Consider the following 11,730-nt stretch of genomic DNA (forward strand, 5'->3'; position numbering starts at 1 on the left):
AAGTTAACTACATGAGAACCAGACTGTAGCCATGGTATAAACTGCCAGAGTTCTGAGAACTGGCCTCAAGGAAACAGGAACAAACCAACCCTAGAACTGAAGACTAACTGTACTTAAAACAATCTGATGGTCATCAGACCACTGCATGACCAATTTCAAGATGACTGTCAGAGCTGACTGTTCTGTTCTGCATGTAGCCCCCTCCCTCCACCTATATATCCCTGAGATTCCCCTTTTAAACTCTTGCCCCTGATCAGCAATGGGGAGTTTGTTCTTTGGGACATGAGTCCACCTTTGCCCTAGGACTGCTGGCTTCCTCAATCAAGTCATTCTTTCCTTCCATCTAACACTTGTCTCTTAGCATTATATTCTTGAGTGACAAGCCAAACCTGAGTTCAGTAACACTGCTCCTCTGAGAGGACTAGAAAGAGCACAGGTGCACCATATTAAAAATATTCCAAAGTTTAAAAATCTAAAGTTAAAAAAAGAGGACTAACTGATGCATTCTCCAACTGCCTGTCACCCCTTTGTGTCAATATTTGTAAGCTGACAGGTAAGGTTTTCACGTGATGCCTGCATGCTCATTGGTTAAATGGTTGGGAGAAACCAACCCAAATGACTCTGGAAAGCCTGTGTAAGGGTTTTATACCATGCACATTGAGCTTAGTGTGTGGACAATGATGGAATCCTAGGAACAGGGGAGAGGAGAGTAGAGATTTCTAATCCAGGGTGTGGGGTGTGGAAGGAGAACAGTCATAGGAGATGACAGTGGCACTGAATGGAACCAGCCAGAGGGGTGGGAAGGAGAGTCAACCACATCAGATCCCTCAGATAAAGTGCTGCATGGGTGAACTGATGTGGTGCAAGCGCGCGCGCGCACGTGTGTGTATGTGTCTGCCATGCATGCCCTCACACTGTGAGCATCTCAGTAGTGCTGTAGGCATGCAGTGGGATGCTGGGGGTCGATAGAGAAAAAGGCCTTTTGAGCGTAGTTAGAAAAGATGAGAGTAGCGTGGAAATGTCAGAGTGGGCAGACTGAAACACAGAGATCCTTGGAGCCTGCAGCTGGCATCCAGAAAGAGCTGACATGACTCTGGACCATCACGGTGAGCCCAGGGTCAAGGAGAAGACGACTTTGAAGCATCTCTAAGCTTTGAAGATGATGTGGAATATCCTCTACCTGCAGTAGAGGAAAGGGCCCTGATCAGAAATTTGGGAAATAAATATGAATATCACTCTGGCTCTGTCCTACTGGCCCTGTGTGTGCCTCTGGCAACCTAGTGGGCCTTGGTTTCCACATCTGCAAAAGAGACAGGCAGGAGCAGATGGTGACAAAGGTTTTTCCAAGCAAGACAACTCATGACTCTCTTGTTTCCCACCCGAGATGAACAGAGAATATCATTATTGTCATTCTTTCATTCCAGTAATCATGTATGGATGTGAGAGTTGGACCAAAAAGAAGACAGAACAACAAAGAATTGATGCTTTTGATCTGTGGTCCTGGTGAAGACCCTTGAGAGTCTCTTGGACTGCAAGGAGATCAAACCATTACATTCTTTTTTTTTTTTTTTTCCAAACCATTACATTCTAAAGATCAACCCTGAATACTCATTGGAAGGGCTGATGCTAAAGCTCCAATATTTTGGCCACTTGATGCAAAGAACTGATTCATTGGAAAAGACCTTGATGCTGGGAAACATTGAAGGCAGGAGGAGAAGGGGACAACAGAGGATAAGATGGTTGGATGGCATCACTGACTCAATGGATGTGAGTTTGAGCAAGCTTTGGGAGATGGTGAAGGACAGGGAAACCTGGCGTGCAATCCATGGGGTCGCAAAGCGCCAGACACAACTGAGCGACTGAACAACATTCATTCAATCAAGACATATGTGGGACTGATGAGGTGGCAGACAGAGTAGGGTAATAAACATTTTCCTTCCCTCAGAGGGGCGGATTAGGTCCTGGTCCCCAGAACAAGTTTATTCTCCTCCCTGCTGGAAAGGAGCTTTTCACCTTCATTCGTATTCTCCTGGGAACCAAGCCCATTAAGCATGATTAAAAACAGGTCTTATCTGGAGTTGAAGCTGGTGCTCTGAGATGAAAATCCTAGGTGCAGTCAGCTACATTTTTTGTAAGGATAAAAGAAGCCACAGAATGCTGGACTTGCTATAGCTACTTGGTCTGTGCTCCAAGTGCAGTATTAAGAATTATCATTGATCTTCATCGTGCTAATTTGTCCTTTTATGAAAGAATTTTAGAATGTGTGCTTTTACCACTCTTAGAAAGCTGGTGGTTTTGACAAATTCACAAAATATGTTTCTAATTTCATTCTGCTCCTATCACATCCCAGTAATTCTCACATTATTTCTGGAAGATTAGCAGACACACAGTTGTAGTGACATAATTAGTATTCAGAGTAGATAATAATGTCAAGGGATTTTTGTTGCTCTTAGAACCTAAATGAAAATATAAGGATAGCAGAAGTTGGATTTGTGATAATTTCTTGGCACCCATTGTGTGCTTATTCAAAAAAAAATTAATGCCACAAATGAGATTGTTTAATGCAAACAGTTGGACAAATCATTTAGAAGAAAGTAAATTTTGTTTTCTTTGCTTCCTATCTGTAAGGGGAAAGCATTGCTCCTTCTGCAGAATTTCCTGTCTGATGTGCAATGGTTAATCCTGAGAACAGTTTCAGGCAATAAAATACTGACTGGAATCTTTCCGACAATACTTTTCCTTCTTGATCTTTTTTTTAATGACTAATTGAAACGAAAGCCTGAGGATGCTTAATGTTAAGAAAACACTCTGTGCTCTGTGATGTAATTCTGTGAAAGGGGTGTCTGTGTAGTGGGGGGCTCTCGGTTCTGGAATTTTAAGTTGGAGACCTAACTGAAGAATCAATATTTCAATTAGATGCCTTAGTGGGTTGAGGATTACTGTTACTGTAGCTGGAAGATTGCTGGGTGTTTTCTTGGGAGGGGTCATTACTATGAGCTGTTTTTTATTTTCTTTTTAATCAGAGCTCCGAGAATCTGTCTGCTTTGTTTGCATTTGAACCACTGAAGTGACCAGCTAGGAAAGAAGAAAGACTGTAAATGATTAATATTACACTTCCCTAAAAACTGCTAATGGCGTATTCTTTAGCAGCCGTTGGAGAGAAAGCAATCATTTGTTGTTGTTCAGTTGCTAAGTTATATCTGACTCTTTGAGACTCCATGGACTGCAGCACACCAGGCTTCCCTGTCCTTCACTATCTCCCAGTTTGCTCAAAAACCTATGTCCATCGAGTCGGTGATTCTATATATACATGTCATCCTCTGCCACCCCTTTCTCGTTTTGCTCTCAATCTTTCCCAGCATCAGGGTCTTTTCAGATGAGTTGGCTCTTTGCATCAGATGGCCAAGGTATTGGAGCTTCACCTTCAGCATCAATCTTTCCAGTGAATAGTCAGGTTGATTTCCTTTAGGATTGAGTGGTTTGATAGCCTTGCTGTCCAAGGGACTCTCAAGAGTTTTCTTCAGTACCATGGGAAAGCAATCATTATCTCCTATTTTATAGTATCCTAGAAGCAGTGACGCTGTGAGTTAGCTGAACCAGTTTTCAAATAGTGCTTCAGGGCTCACCTGGAGCCTTGGTCAGTGAGGTGATGGGGACTCAGTGTGGGTGGGGTCCTCATACCCCACGCTGGATTCAGGAAACCAGAGTAGTTCTGCTTTGATCAGTTCTGTATATTGTTTCACATGAAGTGTGATTTGAAAAATGATTTTATAAATCATGAGTGAAAAGGACAGATGCTAGGTCAGCTTCCCAGGGCTTTCTCACAGACAGTCATCCGGTATCTACGGAACCATTTCCAAGGCGAAACACTCATGACTGGATCAGTTTATGTGAAACTACCTCTAGTCCTGTTAGGGGAAGAACACGGACTGAAACTACCCACCCTGGCCAGTCACCATGGTTACCATTTGCACAGGTTATTTTACCACAGGAGGTCCTTGTAAGGAACCACCAACAGGAAGAGTTCGGGGAAAGGTCAAAAGGAGACACCACGTGTCCACCCACCTCCCAGAATCCTTCTCACTGGCATCCATCTTGGCTGGGCAATGCGTGCGCAACCAGGAAGTGTCCTGAGTCACAACGATTGGCCAGAGACAGTTTGTAAACTAACTGCGTCACCATGAAACCCGAGACTGTGAGTCAGCTGGCAGAGCAGTTCTCCTGGGTTCCACTCACCCCACGGCTCTCCACTCGGGTGCCCGTTCCCAATAGAGTCTCTAGTTTCGTCAGCATGTGTGTCTCCTCAGACGATTAATTTCCGAGTGTTAAACAAGAGGCCACTCTCAGGCCCTGCAAGGGGTCGCCTTCCTGCAACAATCTCACCATCACCAAAACGTTTTCTTGAGATTTGAAATGTTTGGCTCATGATATTTCCGTTTACCTTTGAAAACCTTTTCCCCATCAGAACCACATTTTGCCACCAAATGCTCTTTCACAGTATGGCCAAGAAGAGTTATTTTTATAATCCTGGGGATAAGTGGAATGTCTTTCCCTCTTCCGATTTTTCCAAAAAAGGTTCAGCAACTCCATAAAATGATAATTCCTCGAGTCTCTTTGATCTGTGTTTCTCTCAGTACTGGCTGCCTTTTAATCTAACATGTGTATCACATAATATAGAACATGATTAGGAAGAGATGCCCAGAAGTACTCTTTTTGTTTAGTTTTTTAAAAAATTTACTCTTGCCTGGAAAATCCCGTGGATGGAGGAGCCTGGTAGGCTATGGTCCACGGGGTCTCAAAGAGTCAGACACGACTGAGCGACTTCACTTTAAAAAATTAAATTAATTAATTTATCTATCTTTAAATGAAACAAAGATAACTATTTTAATGATAAAAATTGCAATTCACAGGATAGAATCATAACTTATTAGATACCAACAACAAACATTCATGAAGCAAAAATCAGATAAAAAAATATATAACTGTAATGAGACATATTAATGTTTCTGAAAATATTTTATCAAGTGCAGAAAAATAAGAATAGGAGCATTTTTCTTCCTTTTGTAAAAGTTTATTTTACTTGAAGGATAGTTGCCTTACAGTATTGTGCTGGTTTCTGCTGTACATCAGCATGAATTAGCCATAGGTATGCGCACGTTCCCTCCTTCCCACCTCCCACCCTGTCACCCCTCTAGGTCGTTACAGAACCCTGGTTTGAGTTCCCTGGGTCATATAGCAAATTCCCATTGGTTATCTATTTTACATATGGTAGTGCATGCTTCCGTGTTACTCTCTCCATACATCCCACCATCTCCTTCCTACCCCCAGCCCACCAGGTCCATACATCTGTTCTCTATGTCTGTGTTTCCATTGCTGTCTTGCAAATAATTTCATCAGTACAATCTTTCTAGATTCCATATATATGCATTAGTATGCAATATTTCTTTCTGACTTACTTCACTCTGTATAATAGGCTCTAGGTTCATCTACTTCATTAGAACTGACTCAAATGCATCAATTTTTATGGTTGAATAATATTCCATTGTTGGAGAAGGCACTAGCAACCCACTCCAGTACTCTCGCCTGGAAAATCCCATGGACGGAGGAGCCTGGTAGGCTGTAGTCCATAGGGTCGCTAAGAGTTGGACATGACTGAGCGACTTCACTTTCATGCATTGGAGAAGGAAATGGCAACCCACTCCAGTGTTCTTGCCTGGAGAATCCCAGGGACAGGGGGAGCCTGGTGGGCTGACCTCTTTGGGGTCGCACAGAGTCGGACACGACTGAAGTGACTTATGAGCAGCAGCAGCAATATTCCATTGTATATTTGTACCACTGATTCTTTATCCATTCATCTATCAATGGACATCTAGGTTACTCCCATGTTCTCGCTACTGTAAATAATGCTGCATTGAGCATTGGGGTACATATGTCTTTTTCAATTTTGGTTTCCTCAGGGTATATGCCTAGTAGTGAGATTGCTGAGTCATATGGTAGTTTTAGAATAGGAGCCTCTTGAATAATGTCATTACAGAAGAGTTTATTCTTATCGAATAATATTATGTTCCCAAGTCATCTACTCCACCAGTGCTGGCATTGCACCAGTTGAGCAAAAGCTGAGGGTTTTGACTGTTCTATAAGATCACGGGTTTTTTACTTTATTTTATTTTTGGCTATCCCAGGTCTTCGTTGCTGCCTGGGCTTTTCTCTAGCTGTGACAAGCAGGGGCTGCTCTTTAGTCGTGGTGCCCGGCCTTCTCATTGCAGCGGCTTCTCCTGTTGCAGAGCACGGGCTCTAGGGGCGGGCCTCGGTAGTCACAGCGGCTCAGCCCTAAGCACAGGCTCAGAAGGTGTGGCCCACGGGCTTCGTTGCTCCACAGCACGTGAAATCCTCCCAGGCTAGGGACCGAACCCAAGTCTCCTACCCTGGCAGGCAGATTCCTTGCCACTGAGCCGCCAGGGAAACCCGAATATCGTGCTTTTGTGTGTGTGTGTTTTTTCTATCAACTCTTTGATAGCGAGGGTTACATTTTGTTCAACTATCTATTCCCAGAGATAGAACTGCCAACATCCTTTGGATCATAGAAAAAGCAGGAGAATTCCAGAAAAACATCTACTTCTGCTTTACTGATTACACCAAAGTCTTTGACTGTGTAGATCACAACAAACTGTGGAAAATTCTTCAAGAGATGGGAATACTGGACCACCTTACCTTCCTCTTGAGAAACCTGTATGCAGGTCAGGAAGCAACAGTTAGAACTGGACATGAAACAACAAACTGGTTCCAAATAGGGAAAGGAGTTTGTCAAGGCTATATACTGTCACCCTGCTTATTTAACTTATATACAGAGTACATCATGCAAAATGCAGACTGGATAAAGCACAAACTGGAATCAAGATTGAGGGGAGAAATATCAATAACCTCAGATATGTAGATGACATCACCCTTATGCCAGAAAGTGAAGAAGAACTAAAGAGCCTCTTGATGAAGGTGAAAGAGGTGAGTGAAAAAGCTGGCTTAAAGCTCAACATTCAAAAACTAAGATCATGGCATCTGGTCTCACCACTTCACAGCAAATAGATGGGTAAACAATGAAAACACTAACACACTTTATTTTGAGGGGCTCCAAAATCACTGCAGTTGGTGACTTCAGGCATGAAATTAAAAGACACTTGCTCCTTGGAAGAAAAGCTATGACCAACCTAGATAGCATATTAAAAAGCAGAGACATTACTTTGTCAACAAAGGTCTGTCTAGTCAAGGCTATGGCTTTTCCAGTAGTCAGGTGTGGATGTGAGAGTTGGACTATAAAGAAAACTAAGCACTGAAGAACTGATGCTTTGAACTGTGGTGTTGGAAAAGACTCTTAAGAGTGCCTTGGACTGACTGCAAGGAGATCAAACTAGTCAATCCTAAAGGAAATAATTCCTGAATATTCTTTGGAAGGACTGATGCCAAAGCTGCAACTCCAATACTTTGGCCACCTGATACAAAGAACTGACTTATTTGAAAAGACCCTGATGCTGGGAAAGATTGAAGGCAGGAGAAGAAGGGGACAACAGAGGATGAGATGGTTGGATGGCATCACCGATGCGATGGATCTGAGTTTGAGTAAGCTCCGGGGGTTGGTGATGGACAGGGAGGCCTGGCATGCTGCAGTCCATGGGGTCACAAAGAGTCGGACACGGCTAAGAACTGAATTGATCTGAACTGAAGTGAACTGATCTATTCCCAGCCCCTAGTGCACTGCCTAGTACCTAGTAGTTACTTAACAAATGAAATTTGTTAATCTGGAATCAGAACACCTATGTTTGAGTCCCTTTCAAGTCAATTACTGTCTGTCTGACCTCTAACAAAGCATTTCACTCCTCTGAGATTCCACTTCCTGAAATGCAATTTGGAGGAATAAGAATATTGTTGAAAGAGTTGAATGAAAGATCATAAAAACACATCAAAAGCTTGAGTGAAGAAATAAACTGATTATTTGAAGGATTTAGAATCTGAGCATTTTTCAAGACATTTAAAACTGTCTTAAGATCAAATTAAATTACAAGAGAGCCACATACTTGTGACACATTATAAGGAGATCCTTAGAGAATCTCCTTCATTGAATAATTTCTAATTATAATTCCATTTTATTTCATTGTTCATTGATATACACTATAAGAAACAGCTATGATGTCCTTACAATTGCATTTCCACCAAGAATGTTGACAAAGAAGATAATGCTCAGAATCTGCATATAGGATTTATACTCATTTAACATTTAGTAACGTGTAGAAAGTTCCTTTTTTTATTTTTAAACACATTATTAATTAAGTTATTTTAAAAAGTTAAAAAAATAAGTCTTGGGAAAATTCAGACAAAAATGGAAAAAAAAACTAGAAGCGGATCGCACTGGTTAGGAAATTGATTAAGGTATCATATTGGCTTACCTTTGTTCCAGAAAATACTCTTTTGATAATAACTCATAAATGCTGATATAATTCCGATGAAAATCTTTATATTCAAACAGCCTTTAGGATCCTAGTAATGGGATTACAACATCCTCGATATTATAATGGAGGTGCGATCATTGAGAGTAATAAATGTATCTATCCAAAAATGTTGCAAAATAACCAACTTTTTCTCAATTCTTTTTCCATTCTTGTGAAGGATCTTGAAGCAGCCTATCACATTACAGATATCCATGAAGCTCTGGCATTATCTGAGGTGGGAAATGACAGGAAGATGTTCTTGTTCGGAACCCAGGTGACTGAGAGCGGCTCAGAGATACCTTCCATCATGCAGGATGCCAGAGACCTAATTGCACAGCTGGCTGCAGACACGAGTGACCAGGCGTAGCCCCCGCGAGACTCGCGATCTGGATGCCACCAGGGGATGCGACACGGCAGGCTGGAAGCCAAAATTTCCACTTTCAAATATAAAATAAGCCATCTCCTATTTTCTCAATGCACGACACATACACACATACAAGAGACTGTTAATTGATTAAAAGGATCTCTATTTAGATTTTGAACTTTAAAAGTATTGGTTCTTTTGAAGGACTGGTGTACATTGATATTTAGGATGATGTAACTGAGTATGTTACCATTTTTCCTTTGGCTGCTGGGAATCTCAAAGCAAACTTGAGGCTCAATTAGGAGAAATTCAGTTACTATCAAGAATAAGAGTAACTCATCTGACAAAAATCACTACAATATTGTAAAGTAATTAGCCTCCAACTAATAAAAATAAATGGAAAAAAATAAAATGCATCTTATAATTGAAAAAAAAAGAGTAACTCATCTGGTCATTTTTTACAGAATAATTAACTAGATGGATAAATAAAAATAGCTGGATATAAAATAGTATTTTAAGAAACTTAAATTTCTTGAAGTTGATTGAAATGGTTAGCACCTGAGTTGAATTAAGGAAAACAGTTAGAGACATACATATGATTCACTACATGAAACCAGGGGAATCTGCCTGGCTGATAAATTGCAATAGCTATCACACTGTTAGAGATTAGTTTCCCCCAATTAGGTACTGAATGTGTGAGGAGTGACTGATAGAACATATATTCCATTGGCTCATAGTGTCTAAGTCTCAGGTGTCCATAACCTTTGTGTGGGCTTCCCTAATAGCTCAGATGGTAAAGAATCCACCTGCAATGTGGGAGACCTGGGTTCGATCCCTGGGTTGGGAAGATCCCCTGGAGGAAGGTATGGCAGCCCACTCCATATTCTTGCCTGGAGGATCCCCGTGGACAGAGGAGCCTGGAGGGCTACAGTCCACGGTGTCACAAAGCATCTGACATGACCGAGTGGCTAGGCACAGCAAAGTGAATTTTAGGGGAGGGAGTGGAGGTGATATTCAATGTCCAGCCTCTCTTCCTCTTTAGGGATATCTCCTATTATATCCATGAGTGAGTGAAAGTCACTTAGTTGTGTCCGATTCTTTGTGATCTCATGGACTATATAGTCCATGGAATTCTCCAGGCCAGAATACTGGAAATTATTATATCCATTATATGTCTAGATTTGGTGGGATGCAGACCCCACTTAACACTATGTGACAGATGAAATCTGGAAGATTCTTATCATATGTCCTTATAACCTAGGGCATGAGTATATAACTTGAGTTGTCCAATATAAGTACAACATGAGACTTTGATTTTATGATATTGATAAAAGAAACTCAGAACTTTTTTGGATAGTGAAGTGTATAGAACTTTCACAGTCACACATAAAATGCAGCTAAAGATAAAAGTGGTTACAGAGAGGTGGGAAGTGCTAAGAGAAAGGCAGAAAGTGGACCTAGAGCCCTGATCCCACTACACCTGAAACCTAACTTACTTTGAAATTTCCAATTATTAAGCTGATTGTTAGTCTTTGCAAAATAGACTTGAAATCAAAGCACTGATATAACCTCCACCCCTCAACTTCTAAAACACTCACCTTCTAAACACAACAGATTTATATATCTGTGTATATGAAGATCTAGTAGATTCTGGAAATGGTTTAGAGTCTATATCCTATCAACTTTGTTCTATCAGGGACATCATGGACAGTGACTCTAGAAAATCCATTATAATTTTAATATGAAAAACTATAATTGAAAAGAACATGAAGCTAAAAGTTAAAGTGTTAGTCAATCAGTCCTGTCTGACTCTTTGCGACCCCATGGACTGTAGCCTGCTAGGCTCCCCTATCCATGGGATTTTCCAGGCAAGAGTCCTGGAGTCATTACTATTTCCTTCTCCAGGGGATCTTGCCGACCCAAGGATTGAACCTGGGTCTCCAGCATTGTAGGCAAATTATTTACCATTTGAGCCACCAGGGAAACCCATTGTAAGCTAAACCATACATCAAGACTCAGAAGAAGCACAAAAACTGACTTTCCACTGGATTCAAAAATATATTTGAGGATTTTCTTGGAAGCCTCAATAATATTAGGAGACCATGGTCTCTATGAGAGAATAGAAACTGATATGAAAGCTAATATGATGAGAAATGTCACAGTATAAATTCAAAAGTAGAAAGGATAAGATGTAAAGGCAAGAATAAAGCATGAGGGGTGAACTGGGCAAAGAAAGGATCTTTAAAAGGAAGCAAATATTGCCATCAGAAAATGAAATTCTATATTTGAGGAAGTAAAAAGTAGATTGACCTTAGAAAATTAAATCAGTTATGTAGAAATTTAACTTCAGATCACTAAAAGAGATAGAGATTATTTATATATATATTATATATATATATATAAAATATATATTTTATATAGAGGTGATTATTTTCCTCCATATATATATATATAAATTATATATATATAAATAATATATATTTATATATATATGGAGGAAAATAATCACCTCTATTTGGCTAGGTGATAGGAAATTTTATTTTTTCTTTTGTTAGTTTTTAAGAGCATTTCTTTGACAATGAATATGTATTAATTTGGAAAGAAAAAAGTTGGTTTTTTAAAATTGTGGGGTTGTTTGCTGTTGTTGTTGCAGTTTTCTAAAAATTTTAGCCATTCCTCATGGCTTTCAGGATCTCAGTTCCCTGACCTGGGGTTGAATTTGGGTCATGACAGTGAAAGCACCAAATCACAACCACTAAATAACCAGGGAACTCCCTCAAAATCGCTATTTGCAGCAACATGAATGGATTTGGAGGGCATTATGCTAAGTGAAAAAGTCAGAGAAAGACAAATACTATATGAAATCACTCATATGTAAAACCTTAAAAA

The 11,730-nt window shown here is 40.5% G+C and overlaps 1 pseudogene; it reads left to right on the forward strand.

The window, feature by feature from the left end:
• The first annotated feature begins 8,325 nt into the window (after window positions 1–8,325).
• Window positions 8,326–9,209, forward strand: LOC139031991 (ADP-ribosylation factor-like protein 9 pseudogene; annotated as a pseudogene).
• Window positions 9,210–11,730: the final 2,521 nt, after the last annotated feature.

Source organism: Odocoileus virginianus, chromosome 29, assembly GCF_023699985.2.
Source record: "Odocoileus virginianus isolate 20LAN1187 ecotype Illinois chromosome 29, Ovbor_1.2, whole genome shotgun sequence".
Lineage (NCBI taxonomy): Eukaryota > Metazoa > Chordata > Mammalia > Artiodactyla > Cervidae > Odocoileus > Odocoileus virginianus.